Source organism: Lutra lutra, chromosome 4 (genome assembly GCF_902655055.1).
Source record: "Lutra lutra chromosome 4, mLutLut1.2, whole genome shotgun sequence".
NCBI classification, from domain to species: Eukaryota; Metazoa; Chordata; class Mammalia; order Carnivora; family Mustelidae; genus Lutra; species Lutra lutra.
This window is the reverse complement of record NC_062281.1, coordinates 2684632-2710457: the sequence shown is the minus strand read 5'-3', so window position 1 is coordinate 2710457 and position 25826 is coordinate 2684632. Positions and strand designations below refer to the sequence as shown.

The 25826-nt window shown below is 57.6% G+C and overlaps 1 protein-coding gene and 1 long non-coding RNA gene across 2 annotated transcripts in view; one reads left to right on the top strand and one right to left on the bottom strand.

Annotated features, from left to right (window-relative positions):
* SLC45A4 (solute carrier family 45 member 4) overlaps positions 1–23533 on the bottom strand; it is a 69654-nt gene extending 46121 nt beyond the window's left edge. The window contains exon 1 of the mRNA XM_047725123.1: positions 23494–23533. The gene's annotated coding sequence lies outside the window, so the exon portion shown is untranslated. The remainder of the gene's footprint in view (positions 1–23493) is intronic.
* Positions 22676–25750, top strand: LOC125097508 (uncharacterized). The gene is made up of 3 exons (XR_007126545.1): positions 22676–22919; positions 24766–24927; positions 25493–25750. It is a non-coding gene; the product is annotated as an uncharacterized LOC125097508 (long non-coding RNA).
* Positions 25751–25826: the final 76 nt, after the last annotated feature.

Here is a 25826-nt window from a genome sequence, read left to right as displayed (position 1 = left end):
ACAGAGACAATCACGAAGAGGCAGGGCTGGCTTCAAGCACCAAAGTCCGCATTCCTGAAAAGCCTGCCCGATGGCAAAAGGAGTCAACACCTGAACCGACGCAGACCGACGCAGACTGATGCAGACCGAGCCGCCCGGGTCTCCCTCCCCCAGCACAGGCTGAAGGCTCGCCAGCAACAAACAGAAACCACACGGATAAAGGCCTCTCTAGAAGCTCGGCCAAATCGATTCCATCTGTTAACAAAAACTAACTGTTGAATTAAAGGTTGCAAGTTCAAACACAATCTGCCTATTGTAAACAGTGCCTCAGTTTATCGAGGTAACAATAACGCTCTTTCAAAGACTGATAAAGTTCTCCACAAATACTTGCCCTCCGGCATTTTTAAGATACTTTGCAGGATAAATATTAGCTTGAGACTTGCCTACAGGAGAAGTGAAAGCCGCCAAAGAAGCAATTCTAAAAAAAAGAAGAAAAACCAGGAGTGGCTTCAGCTGGAGGGAGGAGCTGGGCCCTTGCCCCCAGGCCAAGAGCGCTGTGCCAAGGCTGGTCCTCGGAGACTCGTTACCCAACCCGTCCTGGGCCCGCCCAGCCTAGGAGGGCAGGGCCGCAGCCCCGTCTCCCCATCGGGGGCACAGCACCAGGCCCTCCACAAACAAACCACCCGGCCTACAGAAAGACCTGGAAAACTGAGTTAATTAAAAGGAGAGATTCTAAGATAATTGTCAGGATGGAAAAGAACAAGGAGCATCACGGCTTCAATCTGATTTAAACTTAATTTCCTGGAAGACACTGAAGCAGTCTGGGTAGCCGAGGGCAGCACAGTGCGGGGAGAGTGGGCCCGGGTCAGCAGCCGGCCTGGTGGGCATGCGCCGCTTCCTGCCAACGCCCCGACTGACTCCCAATGTCACTGACCCTTCACCCCACCTGCGGGGTCTTTTCATGGTTAACACAGTAGCTCACAACTCAGTACGAACCAGAAGTGAGCTCAGAACGAAGCTAGCCACCATGCAGGTGACACGTGGGGGACACACGAGTGCTCCCCAGTGAGGGTCCAGCTCGGGGAGCCGGCTGGGCCCTGGGCCCAGGGCTCTGTGCAGCCCAGTGGGCAGAGGGTACCGAGCACCTGCCAAGCACAGCCTCGCCCACCACAGGCCCTGTGACACCAGCCCCAGGACCTTGACACCGACCCCTCTGACCTTCCGAGGCCACGCTCTTCTCACTCTAAACAGAGCAGCACGCTGAGAGCCCTCCCAGCCCTGAGCATTTCACACACTTGAGACAAGCTATGCTGCCTCCCACGGCTGCGGGCAGTGGGGCGGGGACACGGGCCGCTGGACATCCTGAATCACCAGTGTGCCTCTCGTGCCTGCAGACTCTGACATTCAGCCCTCAGCGCCCCATCCACACCGGGAACCTCCGGACCGCACGGGCGATTGCCACGGAGCCCAAGCCCTGCGGGTTCTTGGGGAGGGGAGCTGCTGTCCCCCCCAAACCCTCTCACGCAGGACAGCAGTCGCCTCCGATTTCATCTGCGAGAGAGTGTCGAAATCTCCCGCATGACCCAGTCCTGGGTCGAGCACATCGATGTGCGTGGCCCTAACCAAGAAATCGCACGAAGAGCAGAGATCAGGCAGAACTTACGTGAACCAAATGCGGTCTGATTTTGGTCTGACTGGCCTGGAGCACCAGCAAGTAATCTAATAATGACAACATGCCTGGTTTCACGGGAACTTTTACGCAGAGCTGTCAAAGAAAAATCTTTGCTGGAAACACAAAACTTTAGGTTAAGTGCTTCTGCTCCCTGATCAGAAAGTAGGCACAGCCAGCGACTTCGCTGTAAAGGAAGGGACCTGTGCGTCAGGTCTAGAATACCACGGAGCCTTCTGCACGGGACTTCCCCAACAAGAGAATGCTGACCACGGAGGATGGAGATCAGCTACGTGGTCAGGACGACCACCTTGGCCTCACCTGCGGAACGGGCAGGCATTGGGGACACAAAGAAGCCGCCACCTGTGGTCTAGGATAGGGTCCCTCCCTTCAAGGCACCTAAAACAGGGGTGTGGGGCTGGGTAGAGAAGAATGAGGAGAAGCGGTGTCAACGCAAGGCACAGCCAGTGAGACCACCCCCACCCCCCACGCGGGGTATCAGAGGTGGAGGAGACCCACGAGACAGAGGGCAGCAGGCAAGCCTAGACCAACCCAGGGGCAGGTGGGGTACTGCACTTGGAAGCCCAGGCACGGTGCAGGGCATGGGCTCATTTTAGCCTTGTCATCAGCAGGAGCAGGACAGCGGGCTCGCTCTGCTGTGGACAGCACTGTGTGCGAGGCATTTTCCAAGAGCAGCACCAACCCCCGCGGTAGCTCCACCCAGGGAGACTCCCGCCCCCTGTCGAGAGGCAGCACCGCCTGGCAGCCGGGGAGCTGGGGCGTGGAGAGATGCCGTCCAGGAGGTCTGCAGCAGAGCTGAGCTAGGGGAGGGGGCCGGGGGCTGCCAGTGCAAAGGGAGGGGCAGGAGCTCTGGCCTGACCTGGGTCAACCATGGGGTCTTCAAGGAATAAGAGAAGGCGGCAGCATCAGGGCAGGCAAGTCCCTCGGGCATGGTCCAGCCCCACCTGAATCTCAGCGGAGAAATGGAGCCCGAGAGGCCGGGGGACCCAGGATCGAGGACATATTCCCCCAGACAGGTGTGAAGAATGAGGGTGTGCTCGCCCAGGGCTAAGGAGAGAAAGCTGCCAGGACTATGCAGGCAGGCTCTGTGGCCGGCGACAGCACTCCCTTCCACCTGCTGGCCCTGCTCTCCGGGCTGTCCCTGCCTCCCCTGCAGTCCAACCTCCCCCCTGCCCCCACCACCCCCCACCAACCTCCTAAACTATTCCCGCCCCGCAGCTCTCCCCAGCTCTCCCTGCTACTATGTCCCCAGCAAGAGGTATGGCCAGAACATTCTGTGCCCGACTCTGCCCCTCCGGCTGCCCACCCCTCACCACTTCCCCTCCTGCTCCATCTGCTCCCGCCCTCCTCACCACTCAAGCACAGCAAACCCACACTGGTCCACACCAGTCCTCGTCTGGCCAAGACTCTGACTCCAAACCACGGCCACCGTCCACATCAGCCACACTGCCCCTGCAGATGTCCCATGAGTCTGCCGGGTTCCCCTGGCTTCCGAACAAGCCGCCACAGGTCCAGGGGCCTGAGCCAGCGTCCTTTTCTACTACAACTCATCTGGCTGGCCAGAAGTGGGACAAGCTAGACCAGACAGGAAGTAGAGGTGGCAGGACAGGGTCTGCCCAACGGGAGCCCAACACCCAGGCCAGCATGGACCTCCCAGCCCACCTTGGCCAAGGGCACCCGACCAAGGGCACCAAACCACCCCAACCATCCACAGGAGGCCTGTTATTTTACCACTGGCTGTATCCAAAACTCATGAGAAGCCACAGCTACTCCCAACTCGCCACCACATCACCACACGACACCCCACAACCTGGGCCTGTGGAGAGCTTCTCCGGAAGGAGTTAAACCCAAGACACCACGGCGCTGCCAAAGGGCCTGGGCGCTGGGAGAAGCGGGGACACCTGGCTCTCCTCCTCCTGCGGACGCCAGCCGCAGCCTGTGCTCCAGCCTGCTTGAAGCAGGCCGGAGACACACACACAGCAAGATTCCCTGCCCGCCTGAAAGTTCTAGGCCCGTCTACAGCCTTGCGCCCAGAGCCCTGGGACCAGTAAGCGGAAGGAAGAGCTGGGGACAAACAAGGAAGTTCTTGGCGCTGCAGCCTAGAATGTCTCAACCTCCCAGACATTCCGGGCATCGACGAAGGCGCGGGCTCCTGCACTTGCGGGTGCGGCCGGGGGCCCACCAGACAAGGGCCCCAAAGGGGCGACACTCGGTCAGCGTCTGGCATGGACAGCTTCGGGGACCTTCCTGCGGTGGCCACTCTGCAGCTGGAAGGCACAGGGGACAGGTAGCAACAGAGACACAGGCCACATCTTGGGCGCGTTCCAGTCCAGAAGACCGACGGCACCACGTGTGCAAACCTGAGTCCCGGGGTTGGAGGACGCGTGGAAAAGGGACAGCCCCAAATACCAGTGCTTCGCAGACCGTCTCCGTGAGCCCCAGCCCCGCTCCCGGGCAGCCCACGGCACGTCGCGTGAGCGAGAAAGTCAGGATATTTTCGTGCCCATCTCAACAGTACGGACTTGCTTGAACAATGGCTGAAGTTGGGGTGTCTGGACACAGCCCTGTCAGTTAAGTGTCCGACTCTTGGTTTCGGCTCTGGCCCCAATCTCTGGGTCGTGGGATCGAGCCCTGTGCCAGGCCCCGTGCTGGGCTCGGGGAGTGTGCTTCTGCAGGAGACTCTCTCTGCCTCCCCGCCCCCACCCCTGCCCTTCCCTACCCCCCACCGCCACCCCCTGCAAATCAATCTTTGAGCAGAACAAAACCTACGGCTTCAATCCTATTTCCTTCAGTGGCTTTTCACTATATAAGCGGTTTACCCTGAAATTCAATCAGGGACAGTGACCTTCGATGAGGTGACCTGCCGCAACTCAACTGTGAAAACGCAGGGGTCTGTGACCCATGACAGGAGAGTCCCAGAAGAGAGACCAAAGCCCCAGGGGACGCTGGGCAGACAGGCTCCAGGCCTAGGGACAGGGGGCAGGTGGTGCTCTTACTGGGGGAGGAAGGGCCCTGGCTGGCGGGCTGGGGCTCAGGAGAGGAGGGGCTGGGCCTCTGCGCACCCCTGCCAGCACCATGGAAAGTTGGCCGCGGCTGGAGAGGACGTCTGGTGTCTATAAAAATGTTCCTCCCGGGGGAGCCTCTGGAAGCAGAGACTCCAAGAGACTTTCATTCTTTTCCTTATTTGCCGCTCTGAAAAATAAGCCGTTTTTCCTATTCTGAAATGCAATACGGGTCAAAACCTTCCACAGTGAATAGTGACCCAAAGAAAAAGGTCACCAGATCCAAAATATTTCTCATTTGGCCCGTGGCCCAAAGAAACTCTATTCTGTTTACTCGGTTCCTCTCCCCGGAGATAAAAACCTAACGCAATACAGCAAGCGGCCCGCGGTACTCTGAACTCTGCAGGGAGGGCGGGGCTGTGGGCACTTCCCGCCAGCTCGGCTGGGTCCTGCTGGGGTCCAGCACACCCCCAGCCCCCACCGTGGCCTCGCAGGGGAGAAGAGAACCGCCTCTTGCGTGCCCACCCCAGCCCTCACAACCTAGCAAGGCTGACCCCGGGACAGCAGGTGATCTGCAAAGGCCTTCGTGGAACCAGGAACAGGGCTGAACATGGGGCTTGGTGGGGGTCTGCCGGCTCCAAGATGGGCTCACCTCCCCATGGCAGGTCGGCTCCCAATAGGCCTTCCCACCCCCAACCGCTTCCGGTGGGGCCCCGTTGGAGGGAAGGAGCCCTCAGCTCACGCCTGCCCCACGTGGCCCTTGGCCTGACGTCCTCCGTCCGGGCAGTCGCTGAGCAAGGGCCCATGCTCCACCTGTCCGCAGGCCTTCCCCAGGCCACGGCCCCTCAAAGGCTACCATCTCCCATCAGTACCACAGAGCAGCGACCTCCCACTGCAGCCGACGCCCCCAGGGCCCTCCCCAGCTCCCCCATCGCTGAGTCCCCGCCTCAGGGTGACAGGGTGCCCAGCCCAGGCCAGGGCGTGTCCCACTGTCCTGTAGAAGGACACACTCTCCAGAGACACGAACCCCACAGAACTAGCCTGTCTCCAAGTTCTCTTTCAAACCGTGAGGCCCACACTCCAGCTGCTGCACACCCGCGTCCACCTTCCTGGAAGGTCTTTCCCAAGGACATGTACATCCAGGGTACAAACGCCCAGCCCCGGAGAAGCAGCAGGAGGCAGAGCCAGGACACAAGGCAGAAAGCCCCCAACAGGGGCTGCTATAGTCCTGAAGTTGAGCATGAAGCCGCCAAGGCCATCAACATGAGGGGAGGGCACAGTGGGGGTCACTCGGGCCTGTGTCCCCGGAGGCCGCGGTGACTCCCCCGTCGTGGACTACGTTTGCCGACGCGGCACGGGCAGGCGGACGTGCTGGCATGGGGAGCTACCACTCACTGAGGAGCCCTGGTCAGCTCCCCCCAGCCCCAGCACAGACCCAGCACCAGCCCCGGCACTGCCCCCCCATCTCTGCCTCTGGCCCCACCCAGTTCCCAAGGTGGGGGGTGGGGGTGTTGTCTGAGCCCTCTAGAAATAAGGCACTTAGGGGCCGAGGAGGAGGAATGGTGGAGGTGTGTGGCCTGTGTCAGCCGGCCCTGACCGAGGCCCTCCCTCTGTGGCCCAGGAAGCACACAGCCTAGCGGCAGCCCCCACTGTGCAGTGTGAGGAAGGGACCAAGACAGAGCAAGGGAAGCACGTGGCAAGTCCGCAAACACATCTTTCTTGTATCTTTACGAGTGCCTCTTAAAAACATTCTCTACTTAGAGCGGCTTACGTCTTTTCCAGGATAAGGCGAGTATAAGAGTAACACCCACAGTTCAAAAATAAGTGTCTCCCCATCAAGGCACATTTAAAACAGCAGATGGCATTAATCTGTCTCTGAGCTGGGTTCCTGCTCCCGCCGTCCTCAGAAGGGCAGGAGCACAACCCCTCCTCCCACGGCCCAGGAGACTCTCCTCTGCCTGTGCCCTGGCTGGCAGCCCTCCCCTCAATCCCCTGCATCCCAGCCTGTCCACACCTTCCCCAAGCAAGCTCAGGACTGTGGGAGGGAAGAGAAGTAGCTGCTCGTTAGAAACCACGCACACCTGCAGTGAGGCCAAATTCAAGTCACAGTCTGAGCTGGGCGGGGGTGCTCACAGTCCTGCTGCTCACGGCCACGGGGATCCACCCTTGGTTAGTATTTTATCACCGGACCCGACGAGTATCAGTCGCGGGCCCAGAGCAGGACCCCTGGGCTACCACGAGACCTTGAGAAAGCTGCTCACCTTTCCAGGCCACAAGCAAGATGGCAGGGTGGGACCCGAGCACCTGTCCCTTCTCCTGCACTTCCACGGCTTTGATCCTACAATTTAAAACCACACACCAAGGGCAATACCATCACGAGAAAGGCCTGCAGGGCCGGCAGAAGCCTGTAATAGACGTGCTATAAACTCAACACACCTCACTCTGTCTTCAAGACTAATTTTAACAGGGAGAAGACATAACCGCAGCTAAGAAACCTTTCCTCGCGGATATGATTTACAGCGCCGTGACTCAGCTGCCCTGCCTGCCTGACAGGTGAGGTCACCTGCATGCAGCCTGGTGTTTTCACAGGGCCTACGCACAGGGCAAGGAGAGCAGGCTGCCACCATCCCCGGTCTCCCTCCTCCCAGGTCCCTCGAAGCCCCTCATCACCGCTTCACGGCGCATCGGGATTTCCCAATTCCTCCCAGGGAGCACCCCCACGGCTGGCCAGGATGCTGACCTTCTGGCCTTGCTGGCTGGGCAGCCGGTTAGGGGAGCTAGCTATAAGCACGAGTGTTACCCACGTGTTTGTCTCAAGAGGCTGTCCTTTTAAGCACCTGCAAGTCTATTAACAACAACTACCAAAAAAAAAAAAAAAAAGTCAGTCATAAAGGGTCCCCTGTGCCCCCTTTTGCCCCACCGGCCTCCTCAAGGGCTCTGCCAGCTCAGCAGTAGCCAAGCTGGGCCAAACGCCCCTCAGCCAGTGCTCAGACTGGTGACCAGGCAGCACCCCCAGCACCTATGGCACCAGCGGCCTGGCGCCTCTCCCTGTCTCCTGCCCACACGTGGCTCACACCTAGGCTGCCTCAGCAGCTCCTTTCCGACCACCACCCCACCCCTGCACCCACAATTCCCCCTCTCCAACCAGATCCTGACTTCCTCTTCCAGGCACGTCCCTAATGCCATGATAGTGCCCCCCATAGCAGCAGGGGCCCAGCTTACGCACAGAAGAGGCCAACACACAGAGATCACATCCACCAGAACCTCGGGCTCTCGCTCGACTTGGTTCTGTTCATGCCCCTTCTGTCCCTGCTGCACCTGACCCTCCAGGCCTCGCCCACCCAGCCTGGCCCTGCCCCCCAACACAGGAGGGCAGGACTGCCTCCAGGGAGGAAAGGTGAATCCCAGTTTCCCCCACTCCCTCTCTCTCGGAAACTCCGAAGTCTCTCCCTGTAGACCCTCATCTTTGACTGCTCCGTGTGGGGACAGAGCTAGCCACCGTTCTGACCATCCTTCCTGCAAGCCGATTCCGATTCTAGATCACACTCACACACACACACATACACACACACACACACACATACACGCACACTTGCTGAGCCCTCGGGACACTCCAACGCCACACAGGGAATCCTGCCATCCGGCCCAATTTCCAGACACAGAAACTGCAGCACCAAGGCTGGCACACACAAGATGCACCATGGAACCGAGGACGCCACTCAGCGGCCCGGTCACAGCGCTCCCTCCCAGCACCAGGTCAGTGCTAGGCTGGGGAAAGCAGAGGGGATCCGAGGAGACGCAGGAACCTCACTGGGCCTGATTTCTGGAAAGAACCCTCCCTGTGAGGCAGGCAGCCGGACACAGGCATCCAGAACTGCGCTGCGCGAGGCATGGGGAGTCCGTAACCTGGACAAGCGGGTGGTGGTGGGCCCTGGGAACACAGGGGCACGAGCGCTGGGAGACGTGGTCTGCAAAGGAGCAGGGTGGCTGCCGCGGGGAGGTGTGGCTCTAGGGAGGGTGGGACTTGTTGATGTAACTGACGAAATTAAAACCTGGCCAGATCAAAAACCTTAGTTTCGAACAGGCCCTTACCAGGGAGCCTGGCTGGCTGTTGGTTAGGCCTCAGATGCAAAATCTCGGCTGTCAAGATCTCAGGGTCATGAGATCAGGCTCCACACTCAGCATGAGGCCTGCTTAAGATTTTCTCTCCCTCTGCCCCTCCCCCCAGCTCACGGGCATGCTCTGAGAGAAAATAAATAAAAATCAAACAGTCCTTTACTGGAGGGCCTGGCAGGCTCAGTCAGTGGAGCATGCAACTCTTGATCTCAGGGTTGTGAGTGCAAGCCCCAGGTTGGGTGCAGAGATTACTTTTTAAAAAATAAATACATGGGGGGGGGGGGCGCCTGGGTGGCTCAGTGGGTTAAAAAATAAATACAGGGGCTCCTGGATGGCTCAGTGGGTTAAGCCTCTGCCTTCGGCTCAGGTCATGATCCCGGGGTCCTGGGATCGAGCCCCACGTTGAGCTCTCTGCTCAGCAGGGAACCTGCTTCCTCCTCTCTCTGCCTGCCTCTCTGCCTACTTGTGATTTCTGTCTCTCTCTCTGTGTCAAATAAATCTTTAAAAAAAAAAAAAAAGAAAAGAAAAGTAAGAAAATACATAAAAAAATAAATAAAAGTCCTTTCCTCCACCTTCCATACGTAATACATGACCGTCAGGAACGTGTGGAGTCACACATGTAACCTGACTCATGGCTTCCCGTCCAGACAGGATTCCGACCTTTAGGGCTGCAGATGGGGTCAGCAGATGGCGGAGTATTATCAGTTACTGTCCACAGTAAAGCCGCATTCTCCTCAGTCCACTGAAGAGCCCGTAGAGGGGATTTTACAAATGGGTGGGACTCGGGGCTCTTCCCAGCTTGGAAGCGCTGGCCTCTTCTGTGGGAAAGCTGGCTGCCACTGTGGGGAGAGACTCCCTGGAAAAGGGCGCGTCTCCTGCTTCGAGGGGAGCAGAGTGGCCACGTGCCAGAGGCCTATGGGGGCCCCTGTGGCTGCGGCCTCTGCAGAGAAAACCAGCACACCTGAATCCTCCAGCCCAGTAGCAGGGCAGGCAGGGCAAACCAGGCCCCCGGCAGACCCCAAGTCCTGTGAGCCAGGAGCCAGCCAAGCACATTCTCTGCCTGGCAGGCCCAGGACACAAGGAATGGACCAGAGAACTCCTGGTGGGGCGGCTTCCCACGGGACCACGGTCCTCCCACGAACCACGTGTCCCTCCCGCCAATGACACTGAGCTAGTGGCGGGGAGGGCACCTGGCTAGCTCAGGCGGGGAGGAATCTGCCTTCGGGTCAGGTCTGGGTCGTGGGGGTCTTAGGACTGAGCCTCGCATGGGGCGCCCTGCTCAGCGGGGAGTCTGATTCTCCCTTGTCCCTCCCGACTCATCTGCTCTCTCAAATAAGTAAATAGCACCTTTAAAAAATATGTTATTTATTTATTTGACAGAGAGACACACACGAGAGAGGGAACACAAGCAGGGGCAGTGGGAGAGGGAGACAGGCTTCCCGCCAAGCAGAGAGCCTGATGGGGGGAGACTAGATCCCAGGGCCCTCGGATCATAACCTGAGCTGAAGGCAGATGCTTAATGACTGAGCTACCCAGGAGCCCCTGAAATAAATAAATATTAAAAAAAAAAAAGAAAGAAAGAAAAATGAGCTAGTGGAGAACTTGAACCCAGACAGTCAGATATCCTCCCCCACCAAGAATTTTAAGTAAAATACACATTATGATGTGACCTCATACTATACGCTACATTACGATATATCACATGCAACACGCCCTGTAATTGTGTCTATTATACAACGTAACATCCCACCAAATCCAATGACTGTAGATTCTTTTTTTTTATTAAGATTTTATTTATTTATTTGACAGAGATCACAAGCAGGCAGAGAGGCGGGGTGGGGGGAGCAGGCTCGCCACTGAGCAGAGAGCCCGATGCGGGGCTCCATCCCAGGACCCCAGGATCATGACCCAAGCCAAAGGCAGAGGCTTAACCCACTGAGCCCCGCAGGCCCCCCATGACTCCACAGGGACCACTTAAGACCAGATCAGTCTCTGCCACAGCACCGATCGGGCCATGGCAGGAACCAGTGCAGACGCAGAGGTCTGACCGGGTGGCTCCCCTTCCATCACACAAGCTTCCAGGTCACACGCGCCGCTGCAAGCCTGACCCTTCTACCTTGGCTTGGCTCGGGGTCAGGAATGATACCCCGCGGCTCCCAACTTTTATCTCAATGTGACATTGCTTAATTCTTTTACACAACCTTGACGTGACTCTCCCACTGCTAATTTTAACCACCCTCCGTTTCCCCACAAAGTAAACCGGAGCGTCCCAATGTCACCATCACAACAGATTCCAACAGCCGCCCGAGATGGCAGGATGCCGTGCTGGCCCGAGACAGCGCTCTAAGTGCACGGCTGCTGCCGCTCTCTTGGCCACAGCAAGGAAGCCCAACCACCACCCTTGGGGTTTATCTCTAGCACACTCCTGGGGGGAGAGACTGCCCAAGACCGGCACCAGCCCCAGCTGCCCGCATGCTTCCTGAGCCACCAAACACACAGGCTCGGACCGACCGCCGGCCAGGCCGCCCCCCGGGCTTCCAGACAGACCAGGCAGCCCACGCTGCAGGCTCTGCAGCCATGGTTCCAGAACAGGGGTTCCTCAGCTGAGACCCAGAGATGGGGGACTGAGAGGGCCCATCCCTGGTAGAGGGGGTTAAGAGACCTAAGTAGCTACAAAATGGTGTCTCTCTGCATTTTTGTGGGAAAGGTCCACACTTTCACCAGGTTTTCCAAAGGAATCCATGACCCAAGAAAGGTTCAGTCCAACCCCAGCCCGAAGTGGGGAAGAGGGAAGTGTCCACGGTCCCGCAGCTGGTTAGAGGGATTTCTGCTGTGAAAATTACTGCATCAGCTTCTCATAACTTTGAAAAGTCGGCCCTCCCTTTTAGTTTCCTTTAGAATTCAGCTGAACAACTCAGGTTCTTGGGGTGGGGGTTGGGGGGGCAGACAAAAACAAAACTAGAAAGATAAAATCTAAATTTAGGACAAACTCTAAGGGCCGGCCCAGACTATTCCAGAGCTCACCAAACTCTTGGTGATCAGATCAAACCGTGACTTCTAGAACTGATCCTAAAGGACAAACGTATGAATCGCTACCAGTCAAAGGGCTGTGACTCTGTCGGGCCACGGCATCTGGAATCGAGTCCTGGATAAATGTTATTTACTTGGCTCGCCAGGGTGATAATGAGCTTGTTTTGAACCTGCTGTATATCGTGTTAGCTCGTTCATTTTGAAAAGTAACCCAGGACAGACCCAGCTGGGGAAAGACTGAGCAAGGGAAACCAGGTCAGCAAAACACTGCTCTCACGCTTCATAACCAAAACGAGCCAGGCTCCGGGTAAAACCTTAATCTGCTCTGCGCGCTGCATTTAGACCAGGGGTCCGGGCATCGCCTCTCTCCCTCGGGTCCAGAGCGCAGCTGTGCTCTCTCCGCTGTGTCTGGCTCTAGAGCTGGCTGCCATTGTCACCAGACCCTGGGCAGTGGGATCACAGTTCACAGACAGCCCACCTACCCACGGCTCCCCTCCCTCATCCATCCCGCCACTGCGCTCCCACTGTGCACACAGAGAGGTCCAGACTGCCTTCCAGTCGCTTCCAGGCCACCTGGCCAACAGCAGGAAACCAGTAAAAGAGGAAGTGGCCCACGTGGCATCGTCAGCTACACCCCGGACCCGCCAAAGCCCACTCAGCCTGCATTTCTCAGCTAAACCGGCCAGCTCCGTTCCTCCCTTCCGCCACCTGACCAAGACCCCAAATGACCATAAACCCATAGGCATCAGCTCCCACCAAGCAGGGAACAGCGCCAGGCAGCCAGAAGGCCACACACCGTGTACACTCCATCTCAGCGACCACGCGGGAGTGCAGGGGTGCACGCAGGGAAAGCTGGTCCCTGGCCTCCCGGGCTCTCAACCTGAGCAGTCACCATCAGTTGACCAGGCCCCTGCACAGAAAACCATGCCCCTCTCCAGCAGACCCCCGAGCCTCTGGGCACAGGGTCGGGTGAAGCCTTCCCTGTTGGTGTCCCTTAACCCTGCGCAGCCCTCTGTATGGCCCTACGGCTTCTTGCTCTACTTGCAATGCCCACTTGCTTCCTGCAAACAGGACACGAGAGACACAGAGGCCAAAGTCCGTCCATGACACGGACACAGTCGCTGACCCGGGGCAGAAGCTGGCAGCAGTTAAGCCCAACACCCCTGCATAGTTCCAAGCAGTGACTAAGATCGTGCTCAGTGAGTTATCAAATCAAGATGAGAACCCTTGGCCTTGAAAGGGATTCCTGGAGGCAAGACAGGACCTGTAAGCCTATTCCGGATGCTCCGGACCAGAGCCCTGCCGTGCCCTAAGGAACCCACCGGCATAGTAATCACCGGAAATGGGTAGGAGACGCTCACATGCCCACTTCCTCGGGGACAGTGCAAAGAAAAGGGATTGCGAAGACAACCCCACATCAACTGGCAATGTGGGCCCTTGTCTGGTGTGAATTAGCAGCATGCTATAAAGACAGCGACCTAGTTACAAGCACCCCCACATGAAGTGCTTGGGGAAACTCGGCCAGGGGGTGTGGACCTGCTCAGGGGGGGATGCAGGCGCTCACGGGCGAGTCAGACACTCCCGAGCTCCAGGTCCTCCAACGACCTGGGGCACAGACCCATGACCCTCCTGCCGATTGCTGGGAGGGGGCCCTGGGGCTCACAGGTGAAGGAGCGTCTCGTAAGTCAGAGAGGGCCAAAGGGAGGCCGGCCTCAGGGTCCAGTCTTGGTGGAACCCGTCCAGCCGCCTGCTCCCCGCCTGCAAACCAGCCGGAAGGTATGGTGCGGGACCAACCACCAGTCCCTGGGGCCTACCAACAGAGACAAGGAGACCTCAATCTTAAAATGGACGTAATGACTGAACTTTGAAACAGCCCCAGGGTGAGTTACCAGAAGCTGCGTGTCGACTCCAGGACACTCGGCTGATGGAAGGTCCAGGAGATGCTTCCTTGAGCCCCACCCCGTTATCTTGCAGGGGGTCTGTGAGCACCTGGTCTGCAGCACCCGTCTTCCGTGGACACCCCTGCAGGTGTAGGAGGGTGGCAGCGGCACAGGCTTCCACCAGTCACCGCCCCTCCGCAGCCTGTCTCTCATGCGCCACCACGGACACATCCCCATGAGGCCGGGAAGGCGGCCAGGCAAGCGTCTTGTCCCAGAGACCAAGCCCCAAGCCGGCAGCCACTCACGTGGAGGCCACTCGCGGCGCACAGACTGGGCATCAAGCCGGGAGGCAACTCCCAAGTTGAAGGGCCCTCGCCACCCCCCTCCCAAGGCCATCAGCCCTTGTCAAGGCTGCCACCCAAGCTCCGCAGGATCTTTTCCTTGGCTGGTGACAAGTGGTAACCGGAGGGGGTCTGTCGCTCATTAAAACAGACGCAGCTGAAGCACACCCCACTGTACTGTCCAAAGCGGCGTCCACACCCACAGGCCCCGGGGCCAGGCTGTTTCTCCTGAAGCCAGTTACATGGGCCTCCACTTCCAGAAAGCCCTCCCTGAGGAGCCCGCCTGAGGGGGGCAGGAACTATCTTTAGGGCTGGACGAGCTCCCAATCGTCACTCCTGCCTCCGTGCGGTCCGCGGGGGCCTCCCCGCTCAGGCTCCAAGTGTTTATGCAGCTCCCACTGACCCCGGATGCTTCCCAGCAGCACATCTGGTCAGGAGAGAGAATCCCAGGCAGGGTGCTAAGAGCTCTGGGCTTCCATTTTCTCATCTATAAAATGGGGATATCACCGCTTCCATGCAGGACGGTCAGGAAAACCCAGCAGTGAACACGCAGTCTAGGTGGCATTCAGAGCCCGGCCCATGGCCACGCTGGCAGGGGCCTCCCAAGACGGAAACGCCCACGGGACCGCGGTGGGGCTGGCAGGACTCCGCCGACACGCAGGAGGCCCAGCATGCCAGGACTCAGCACGGCGCCAGCACGGGGCCTCTGGGGTCTCACGGTGACTCAGATGAACAGACTAGTCATCAGTCCCCCCAGGCCTGCCACACACTCATGCAAACACTCTCTGCCCAGCGATGGTCTCAGTAAGCCCAGACTCTTCCTCACAGTCATCCCCATACAAGCCACGCGCTGTTCTAGAAAGTCTGAACGTTGCGACTATCCCCGTCCCTCAACTGGGTTATTCCACCAAGTGCAGGGACGCCTGGAGGGCTCAGCTAAGCCTCTGCCACCCGCTCAGGTCATAATCCCGGGGTCCTGGGATGTGCCCCGAGTTAGGCTCCTTGCTCAGGAGGAAGCCTGCTTCCTCTGCCTGCCCCCCCCTTGTACTCTCTCTCTTGCTATCTCGCTCTGGGTGTCAAGTAAATTAAATAAAAATCTCTAAAAAATAATAATAAAAAAAATAACTAATTAAATAAAACCAAGTGCCCCCTGGGCTCCCACCACAAGGGACCAGGTCACCATGGCACAGGGAGGCCAGGCCTCCAGTCTCACAGCCCACCATCTGGCCCGGGAGCAGACCGCGCTGTGGGGAGGCGGGCCTGGGCTCCCAGGCCACATCTCCAGGGGCTCCAAGCCGAGGCCCACCTCTGTGGGCAAAAATCCACCGCCAGAAGAACAAGGCTCTGAGGAGATCATGAGGGAACCCACACTAAAGTTGTAAGCTCGCTTCCAAAACGGTATCCAAAGCCGACAGAAGCCACAGCCTGCATCCACGTGGCTCCCACTCTCCCACAGACCCGCAGGCTTTCCTCAGAAACCTACATGACCTTGGCAGCTACAAACCAACAGGGTCCACAGGACTCTTCCCGGCACACGCACTGTCTCACTTCTGCACAGGCTGCCCACACGGTGGACTTAACCAAGGACTGATAACCGGCCCCGGTAGAAGCTTCCACTCACCAGGCCTTCTGGGATGGCGCCGAAAGCACGGTCTCTTCTCACTCACTTCAACTGCCTAGTTCCTTTGAAAACACGGTCAATTTTATTTTGGATTTGATTCGCATTAAATGTTTCATTTTGTGGGCGCCTGGGTGGCTCAGCGGGTTAAACCCTCTGCCTTCAGCTCAGGTCATGATCTCAGGGTCCAGGGATCGAGCCCCGCTCTCTGCTCAGTGGGGAGCCTGCTTCTCCCTCCCTCTGCCTGCCTCTCTGCCTACTTGTGATCGCTCTTTCTGTCAAATAAACAAAATCTTTTAACAAAAAGTTTCATTCTGTGAAGTTACCGATGTTCTATACACACCATAGTAAACACAAAAAAAGGAAACTCCACGTTGCAAACCCTGCTTTTCGGATGGGGGGGGCGGGAGGTGAGCCACATCCTTGGGGCTCAGGGCCCCACAGGAGAACTACGGGCCCAAAGCCCCATGTGTGGGTCCCGGGGCTCACCCCCAGGCTCAGCCACTTACTGTGTGGCCTCGGACAAGTGGCTTTACCTCTCCGCAAAAACACAGGTAGTAACAGACCGTCCCCGTGGGGTTCTGCAGAGAGGATGAGGCTGAGCGGGCAGTATAGGACCTGGCCCCCCAGATCATTTCCCAGGGCCTGCTAAGTACCAGGAACAAATGCTCATTGTGCTTCCCAGATTGTAACAGAAACTGAAGCCCGGAGCAGCAGTTGCTTCTGGGCCAAGGTCACAAAGCCAGGACAGCCCAGCCAAGGATGGAAATGGCCCCTGCACCCCAAACAACGCCAGACTCTAGGAGGTTTCTACTGTAGAATAAAAGGCCCAGGGCCTCTCCCTCTCAAGAATTAAACACACTTTAGCTGTCTGAATAATTCAGGGATGAGTTAGACACGTGTGAAACAGCCCTGAGCTTTCCCTTTTGGCTTCCCTGTCCCGCTAGGCCCGCTGGCCCGTGCTGGCAAAGCAAAGAGCAAGCTGGCCTCAGCTCTATCCTCCCTCCCCAGCCCGGAATCGGAGCTCCTGCACACGGGACAGCGAAGGACGGAGAGGCTGCCTCAGCCCTCCAGAAGCTCTGGCTGCATCCAGCAGAGGGTGGTGGTGTGCAGGCCTGATGGCGAGGACTTTGTCCTGAGCTGCCGCTGCAGAACCACCAACAGTCCCCCTGGGACTCCGGTTCCGAGCAGCAGGACTGGCTGGCAGTAGACGGGCATCTGTGTCAGGCCCCAGGGGACAGCAGGGTTTCTAGAACTGAACCCCTCTGTGCAGGGTCAGCTGGGTACCCCTCTTCACCTTCAGCAGCCCAAGCCTCTTAGCCTTTGTTTTACAAGCCTGAAACCTTGATTTCGGGGTCTGGGTCCAGATGCTAAGAAAGTGTAAGCAAGGGTTTGTGTTTAAGAGATCAATGGGGAGGGGTGCAGGGAGGCCTCAGTGGCTTAGTCGGTTAAGTGACTGCCTCCTGCTCAGTTCCGGATCGAGACCCGCATCGGGCTCTCTGCTCAGTGGGGAGCCTGCTTCCTCCCCTCTCTCTGCCTGCTTCTCTGCCTACTTGTGATCTCTGTCTGTCAAATAAATAAATAAATAAATAAATAAGTGATTAAAAAATACAGATCAATGGAGGGTCCGCGCCAGAGCTGTCCCATGCCGCTCCCTACCAGGCTGGGTCCTGGCTATACTGCCTTGCCCAGCGCCATTCCACACGGCTTAGAGGAAACCACAGGGTTCCTAGAACACGATCTTGGAACTAGCTCCTTCCTATCTTCAGTTAACCCTGGGAACAAAGACACTGCCTCGCTCGCAATCTGAGGACCCGACTTGTTCCCAAATATTTACAAATCCAAATTCGTGGGGAAGCATTCTTAAGTGGATTCTTAACAGCCAGCCCTGAGCACAGAAGACAGATAAAACTTCAAGCCCACACACATCACCAAAATCCTTTCCCCACAGAGCTGGGTGAAGCCAGAGACCCCTTGTTATTCGGAGGCTACCTGGAGGTCATAAAACCATCCTGTAATACAAAGCTCAACAGTTCTCAACCCAAGGCACTTTCTTTTTCTGGGCTAGCAACAGTAACCTGCGTGTGCTGAGAGCATCTCCAGCATGCCTGAGAGAGGACCAGCCCAGGACTTTCCAACAATCTGAGGAAGTTCTCGGTGCATCCAGGCTTCTCAGGGAGAGAGCCCCACCTCTGCAAATCCCAAGCAGTCAAGCTCCTCTGCAACCCCCCGGGGCCTCTCACCCACCCCAAGAGCCCATACCCTAGAGGGACGCCAAGAACACACCCTTCTTCTCCTCCTCCCAGAACACACTCTGCAGTTTCCAAAAGCTTCGCACAGCAGGCACACTGGATTCCTGCAAGACAAAAACCTCTTTGGAATCCAACACCCAGCCAAGCAGTCCTGTCTGCTTTTAACAAATCTTTCTGGAAAATTAAAATGTAACTCAAGGCACAATCCCATAGGCTTAAATTTTAACCCAACCCAATAAAAATGCATTGCCCCTTCACTAAAGCATACATGTTTACGAGATCTACCATCCTCTCTGCCCTTTAACACGTAAATCTAGAAAAGATGCAATTAAATATTAAAGTACACATGGGTCAGCACTCACTGTCATCGTTTAACGAAGTGGCAAATGCTCTTTACCCCTCCCCCCACGGAGCACAGTAACGCAGCACAGCAGAAGCACTTCCGGGGTTTTCGGGAGCGGCTCCTTTGAGAGACTGAATTTACAGACCTCATCGTCCCAGACTAGACCGCCTGAGCTCTGGCTAGTGGGGGAAGCCCCAGCCTTCACTTCCCTTCCTGCCCCATCAGCAGGAGGGAAGCCTCTCAGCGAATGTTCCAGCAACAAGGGCTGCCTAAGGCACCAAGGGCAAATCCCTAATTCTTTTAATGGGACCACCACTCAGCTCTTTACAACATGCCTTTCCAATGTATTTTTATTTTGTGCATTTAGTAATTACGAAGATCAATGAGGCTTCTGTGATCAATTTCGTATTGGTAATTACAATGACGATACTTCTGGATGGCGTGAACACAGCCTTATGATCACAGAAATAGTTTAAACTCCAGTTTCCATACGTTTGTGTCACACGTGGAAAGGAGGACCAATGAAAGTCTCTGATGGGGAAAGAAGCTGAAAACAGCAAACGTCCAAGTTCAAGAAGAAAAAAGATGCACGTGTTACAACCATCAACAGTCTGGGGGGGTTTAAGGGTGGACAGTGGTTATCCAGTCAGTAACATAGTTAGCCTTGGATCCTTCCAAGGGCATTCTAATTGTGAATTTCAGTGTCCACAGACACACTACACTAGACATTACATCTAATTCTATTTAAAATTAGCCAAAAGCTCAACGTCCACTTAGAAACGCACCTGAGGTCTTCAAAGTTATATGAAGTTGTATGAGCAAAAACGTCTGAAGGTCTCCGCTGAGAGGGAAATAAAACTCTGCAAGACCTGTACTCTAACCAGCCACCAACTGAGGAACCAGCTCCCCCACCCTGTTACGTCCAGTGACCTCGGGGTTGACAAGCTCAGCTCTGGGGTAGGGACGGCAAAACTCCTCCCCCCTCAAAATAATTGATGGAAAAATATTTCCTTCCCATTTCAAACCCCAAAATCATACTTTTGGGTAAATAGATTCTCCTACGACGATGACTAAAATGTTGGCAATGAGAAGTGGATTTGTTTCCTGGCCTTGCAGAGTCCAACTGATCGTTCGAAATTGCGAGATAAGCTTTGCCTGCGAAATACAGTGACTGCCCCATCTGGAGCACAGCCCCCCCCCCGCTGTCCCACAGCTCCCTTCTGTCATCTGCCGCAAGGGTCTGCTATGGATTTCGCACTCAGGACTTGGTTGTCTTCACAACGGGGAGCATTTGGGTTGCCAATGGATTCATTCAACCGACTGCGGGATTCAGAGGCAGAGCCCCAGGAGAGCTCCGGCAAACCACCAAAAAACGTGGAGAGGAGCCACACCCCAGAACCCCAGGTCAGAAGGCCCTTTTTGCATGCAACAAAAGAAAAGTACCCCGCGGGCGCTGGTTCAGGAATGCAGTTTTCCTCTCCGCCAGCAAAATCCTTCAACAGGTTTGGGAGGATGAAAACACCAACGACCTCGGTCTGAACAATGCTTCCCTCACCTGGGCTGCCCGCCAAGCAGAGGTGGGAGGGCAAGGTAGCCTCTCGTTCAGTAAGTAGAAAACGTTCTGCAAACCCCATCCTGCGATGGCAGTATCCCACCTTGGGGTGGCGGGCACTCCCCCTCCCAGGAAAATGTGCACCCTCGTGGGGGGCTCCTCTCCGGAGTCTGCCACTGACCCTGTGCAGCCCCGAATTAGTGATGTGGAACTCTGAGTCCTCCTCGCCCAACTTCGTGGTTTGGTGTCCTTTCCCACAGCCTCCCTTGTTCTGCTTGCCCATCGGCGAAGGTGGGGACACCATCCGTCCCCCCGCAGCCGTGTAGGGTCCCGGCAGGAGCGCCAAGCTTCAAAGGACTCTATTCGTGACATGCAAACAGTAAGTGGATTACGCTGATGCCCTCGAAAGTCTGTGGACGTTTTAATCTTCTTAAAATGTCTCCTCTAAAAGTCACTTGCCCAGGAAGGAGGCTAGCAGACGCCGTGAGGGCTCCACGAAGTGTTTCCAACGCTACTGCTCCCCCGCAGGCAGCGGGCTGGTCTGAAAGATCTATCGTGCAGACTGGTGAAGTCGGACTTTTGGCAAGCTTCCTCCTGATCTAGGGCCGGGAAGCTTCCTTTGCACACAATGAAAAGATTCACAATCCCCGGGCTCGCTCCAAGTGCCTTATTTCACAAAGGCCTCACATTTGATACCTTTGATTTAAAAAAAAAAAAAAAAAGGGCCACTCAAAGCACATTTGAAAGTTCCATGTTTAAAAAGGTCCTTGCTCATTGATTTTGGTGGGGTAATTACGCTAATGTAAACAAGGGGGCCTTGTCTGGGCGCCTGTGGGGGAGGTGCAACAGGCCCCGCCTGGGCCAGGAGCCCCCCTGCTGACGCTGACTGCTCCGGCTCCAGGGTCCTCTCCGACCCCCGCCCCCTCTTTCCATGTGGCTGCTCTTGGCTGGGAGGCTCTCCCTTTGGTCAGATCTCCACTCAGCACAGCTGAAACGCTCGTGTTTCCTGGCTTGGAGTGGAAGCAACCCCTCTCAATGGTGTTTCACCGAGTGCACCTCCATCCACGGGTGTGCTGTGACCAAGCAACCCGGGGAGCCAGAGGCAGCAACTGTGCAGCGGCAGCCTCCCCGGGAACACGGTTCCTAGCGCATTCCGGCTCCACGAAGGACAGACAGGGCTCTGCCAGGGGTGTTCCCGAGGAGGGTACGGGCAATTTGCGGTTGTTGGCCACCCACGGCGCTAGCCAGCAGCCCTCACTCCGTGCCAGGCCATGAGGCTGCTCGTTTGCTGCACGGGGCTGGGCTCCGGGGGCTCGTGGGGCAGTGAAGAAGGCAGAGAGGGCACAGGGTGCAGATGAGCGATAGGGACAAACAGGCAGCACCGTCGGAAAGTAACAGCAGCACCCAGACCCCACTCAGCTCTGCGCCCCACTATGCCCCTGACGACGCAGATGGAACCAGTCCAACGTCAAGCGACCTAATCACAGGCCAAAATACCTTCTCGGACTCCTTTCCTCCCTTGGGGACTGGGGAGCTGCCATTGCCGCAGCCCCTCCCCCTCTGCAGACCTGCAGGGCGGGATCTCCTGGCTCCAAGAGAGCTGGGCCCCTTCCCTAGACTCCTCCCTCCCCTTCCCAGCTCCCCTCCTCTCCAATAAGCAAAGTTGGAGAACAGACACAGCCCCAGGATGTTAAAAGCTGCAAGCCACCTCGAAGCTCACCCAGTCCAATGTCTGCTCTGCTGCCCCCCCCACGACAGGGACACTCCTTACTGCAAAGGAAGCAGGCCACTCACCCACGGCCCCCACCCCCCGCCCCTGCCCCAGAGCAGCTGGGCAGCCTGCCCTGGGGGGGCACCTGGGACACAAAAAAAACCCACTAAAGACCTAATATGCATTTCAAATGCATCTCAAAAGGTCCACCTCCGTCCTTTACAGCTGCTGCCCATAAAAACAATTAGCCTGCCTGGGACTGAAATTCCTGATTTTTCAGACAACCCTATTTCCCCACCCGCTCACCGGAGAGCACTTGAGATCCTGATCAAGCCTGGGTCTTTCCACTTAGGGGTCTGCAGAGGTGCCGGCTGCGAATGCTGCCACTACTCAACTTCAGGCAGATTCTGCAAAAATCTCTCGCAAGCCTTAAATAAACTCTCTCTTTTAATACTTAATTCCATATCTAGCAAAAGGGCAAGGAAATTACTCCCGTTTTTAAAAGGAGATGAGGGATTACGGTTTCTGATAGCCAACCATTCATTACACTTAATCAATAAACCAGCCCTCCAGCTTTTTATCCCCTTCCCCTTTTTTTTCAAACACAAAGTAACAGAGATGACCGCTGCCCCCGTGCCCTGCCTGTCTGTCCGGGCAGGAGAGTGGTGCGAGGTGGTCCTAGTGAAAGAAAATGCAGGACACACACACAGAGCACCGCCAAGATCCGACCTGGGTCTCCCCAGCAGAAACAGGCTTTGATTCTGACAAGCATTTGACCCCACAACAACTGTTTCAGTCACTCATCTTCCAAACCCTCCCTTCCCAGGACCTAGGGCTAAGATGCCCAAATACCCGGGAGCTCCAAGGCCCCTTTTGCTGGAGTTAGCTGAGGTACCCAGTGGGGCTGGGGGGCTCAGTCTGACCCTTCAGAGCCCCCCTTGGAAAAACAACAATCTCACACTTCCCAGAAGATCAAGTGCCCCTTCCCCTCCCCCCCACCCCGCCACTTTCTAGAATCATTACAGATACCTAACCAAGAGGCGGGGTTTTTCCCAAACCACCCTCCCCGCCCCCCCCCCCCCTTCTGATATAGCTCCCCTGGAAAAGCCCTCAGCTGCAAAGTGCTCCCCAATAACCGAATCAGAAGCAACACACCTTGGGGAGGAATGGGTTAAATTCAAGAGCTCCAGGAGGAGGAGCTGCTCGGGAAAGGGGAAGCGGTGCTGAGATGCAGAGAAATGTGCAGGGCAGGGGCTGCGGACCGGCTGCAGAGATGCACTGGCCCCTCTCCTCCAGGGACAAGCCCGGCCACAGGAAATAAAGGTGTCTTCCAAGGGACAGACCGAAGGACAAGCACTTAAGACACAAACACGGGCACAGTCCAGGGGGCAGCTTGGAGCTCGAGGTGTGGGACACTGGATGGGCGTGCGGAGCGCGTGTGTGCGCAGGGGGCAGGGGGTGGGGTGAAGGCAGGCGCAGGGGGCAGGCAAGGGCTGGACTCTCAGAAGTTGGGAGAGAGATGTCAGGCCGCGGAGGCAGGACGGGTCGGAGCCAAGGGGGCGAGGCCCCCAATTCCACTCTGGGTAGAGAAACCTGAGGAAACGGGGTGGGGGATGCAGTGCGACCGAAGGGGGTCGGATCGTGGGAAGGTGCTCACGGCGGGGAGGGGGCCCGGGATGCTCCCGTGGGCATCCTGCGCGGGGGTGACGAGGGGCAGGTGCAGCCCGGGGAGAGGAGGAAGGAGGCCGAGGATGGGGCGCGAGTTCCGGCGGGAGTAGCCCCGGCCGGGTGGTGGGGGCAGTCGGGGCGGGGGTGGGGTGGTGGCCTCCTCCCTGGGGACGAGATGCCCGGGCGGGCCGGGAGCGGGACCAGGAGCTCGAGGCCGGGCCGCGCGGAGGTGGGGTGGGGAGGCGGGAAGCTGCAGGTGCCGGCGTCCAGGTGCGGGGCCTGGGAGGCGGGCGGGCGAGGCGGCCGCTCACCTGTCTCCTCCGGCCGGGGCCGCGGGGGCGGCGGCGCGGCGGGGCGGCCGGGCCGGGCCGGGCGGAGGCGGCGGGGGCGCGGGGCCCCGGGCGCTGGGGGGCAGCGGCAAGGGCGGCGGCGGGGCCCGGCGGCGGCTGCTCTCGGCCGACCGGCCGGGCGGTCAGTCAGCGAGCGACGAGGGCGCGGACAGAGCGCTCCGAGGTTGCGGCCGGCGCGCGGGGACAACGCCGCTTTATCAGGTCGGAAACAGCCGCCGCGCGCCGCTTCCGCTGACGCAGCGCCGGCCTGCGCTCATGACTATGCAGCAGCCGCCGCGGGAGGCCGGGGCGGGGCTGGCTTCGCGCGCGCCTATTGGCCTCCGTGCGCCCCGCCCACCTATCCGCCCCGCCCCGCCGGCCCAGGCCCCGCCCCGACCGGCCCCGCCCCTCGTTGCGTCCCACCTCCCTCCTCCGGGGAGGGGCGTCCCGCGTGCCCCCAGCCCCAGCTTCCGCGCGCTGGAGCCCCCGCCCCTCCCCTGCTCACTCCCTGCCCCCTTCCCTCCGAACGCAGTGGCCCCCACCAGCCAATCCCCTCTAGGAGCCTTCTCCTCCCCCCATCCCCCCAACCCGGCCCCGGGCCGCACTGAGCAGGGTGGGCTCCGCCCCCAGGTGCTGCAGAGGACGCTTTCCCCGCCTCGCCTCTGGGTCTCTCTCCTTGAACCCCATTGGTCGCCGTGGCCCATCCGCCCGTCCTCTGCGCCCCCTCTGGGTAGCTGGGCGGGACCCATGCCAGCCCGGGACCCCAGTCCCGTAGCACCCCTCAAGCAGAACGGCTGCGGTCTCAAGGATGGGCCGCCTTCCCACGTCGGAGCCCAGGGACGCAAGGTTGCGGGGGGCAGCCCGACGGAGAAAGGGATGACCTGACGGGCTGAGGTCAGACAGCCGCGTCCCCTCGCCGGGGTGGAAGCGGCTGTGAGCAAACCGCTTCACCTCGCAGAGCTGGGCGTCCTCATCTGCAACGCAGAGATCCTCAGCCCCTCTCGTGGGGCCGCTGGAGGGAATTAGGAAGGAAGGGTGCGCCGCGCGGCCTCCGGAGCAGTTAGGATGGGAAAATCCGACAGCAGCAAGTGTTGGTGTGGACGTGGAGGAACTGGAACTCTCTCCCGCGGCTCGTGGGGGTGCAGAATGGTGCAGCCCCTGGAAGTCCCTTTCCAAGGGCTTGCACTGCAAACCCTACGACCTCGCAGTCCCCTCCTAGACGCATACGTTATGCGATCGTCTTTGTCTTCACAGCAGCCCTGTTTGTAATAACCACACATGGGAAGGGACCCAAATGCCCCTCAGCTGTAGAACAGATACACCGACAGCATTCTCCGGTCTGTGCAGTGGAATGACAGCGCTGCTACGAATAGTGCACAGACACACATAACATGATGACTCACGCATGATTTTGGGGTAAGAAAAGCCAGACTTCAAAGCATATAGGGTTCCGTGTGTATAAAGTGGTAAAGTATATGTAGAAGTCAAGATAGTGGTTAGCATTAGAGGGAGGGGTGCCAGAGCCACACGGGGGAAGCCAAGAGAGTGTTTGGGATGCTGGTAAGATTCCGTGTCTTGATCTGGGTTACACAGGTGTGTATGTCATGCTTCAGTGAAGGGTTAATAAGAACATCAGCGGCGAGCACCTAAAAAGCCCGAAGGGGCCCCCGAATCATCGTGGGTTCCTCACAACTGTCTGTCTCCCTCCTCTGTTGGGTTTCTGGCTCCTCTGGCCAGAAGATAGAAGCAGAGGTGATCCCAGAGATGCTGCGACCTTGGGCACCTTTCTTAATCTTTCAGAGCCTTCCTCTGTGAATGAGCCTTCTAATAACACCTACCCCCCAAGCTGTCATGGGGGTTAAATAACGCTTTATTCAAAAACTTGATACAGTAAGGAGCACAGAGTAAGGACTTAATAACTTTAATTATTCACGACACTCCGAATGCTGCAACTTATCAAAATCTATTTTCATCCTTTCAGCAACCAGCTACAGAGCGCCTACCGTATGGCACGTACTCAGCCAGATGCAGGGTACTAGAGCTGGCAGCAAGATCCGCTGTCCCTCCTGGAGGATCCTGTAGCAGAATGGGAAGCGCCTCTGAGAAAGGAATGCCTGCTAGGCCCCCAGCCGGGGAGCCCAGCATAGGACCTGCTCATAGTAGGTCCCGCATCAGTGTTTCTGAAAAGGCAAATGAACGCATGCATAAAAGCGTATGCGTAAAGTTTCATGTGAATAAAATTTAATTGACTTCTACAGTCTGGAGTTGGGCACAGAGAATGGACAGAGAGCAAGGTTACTGCGCATGTGCAAGAA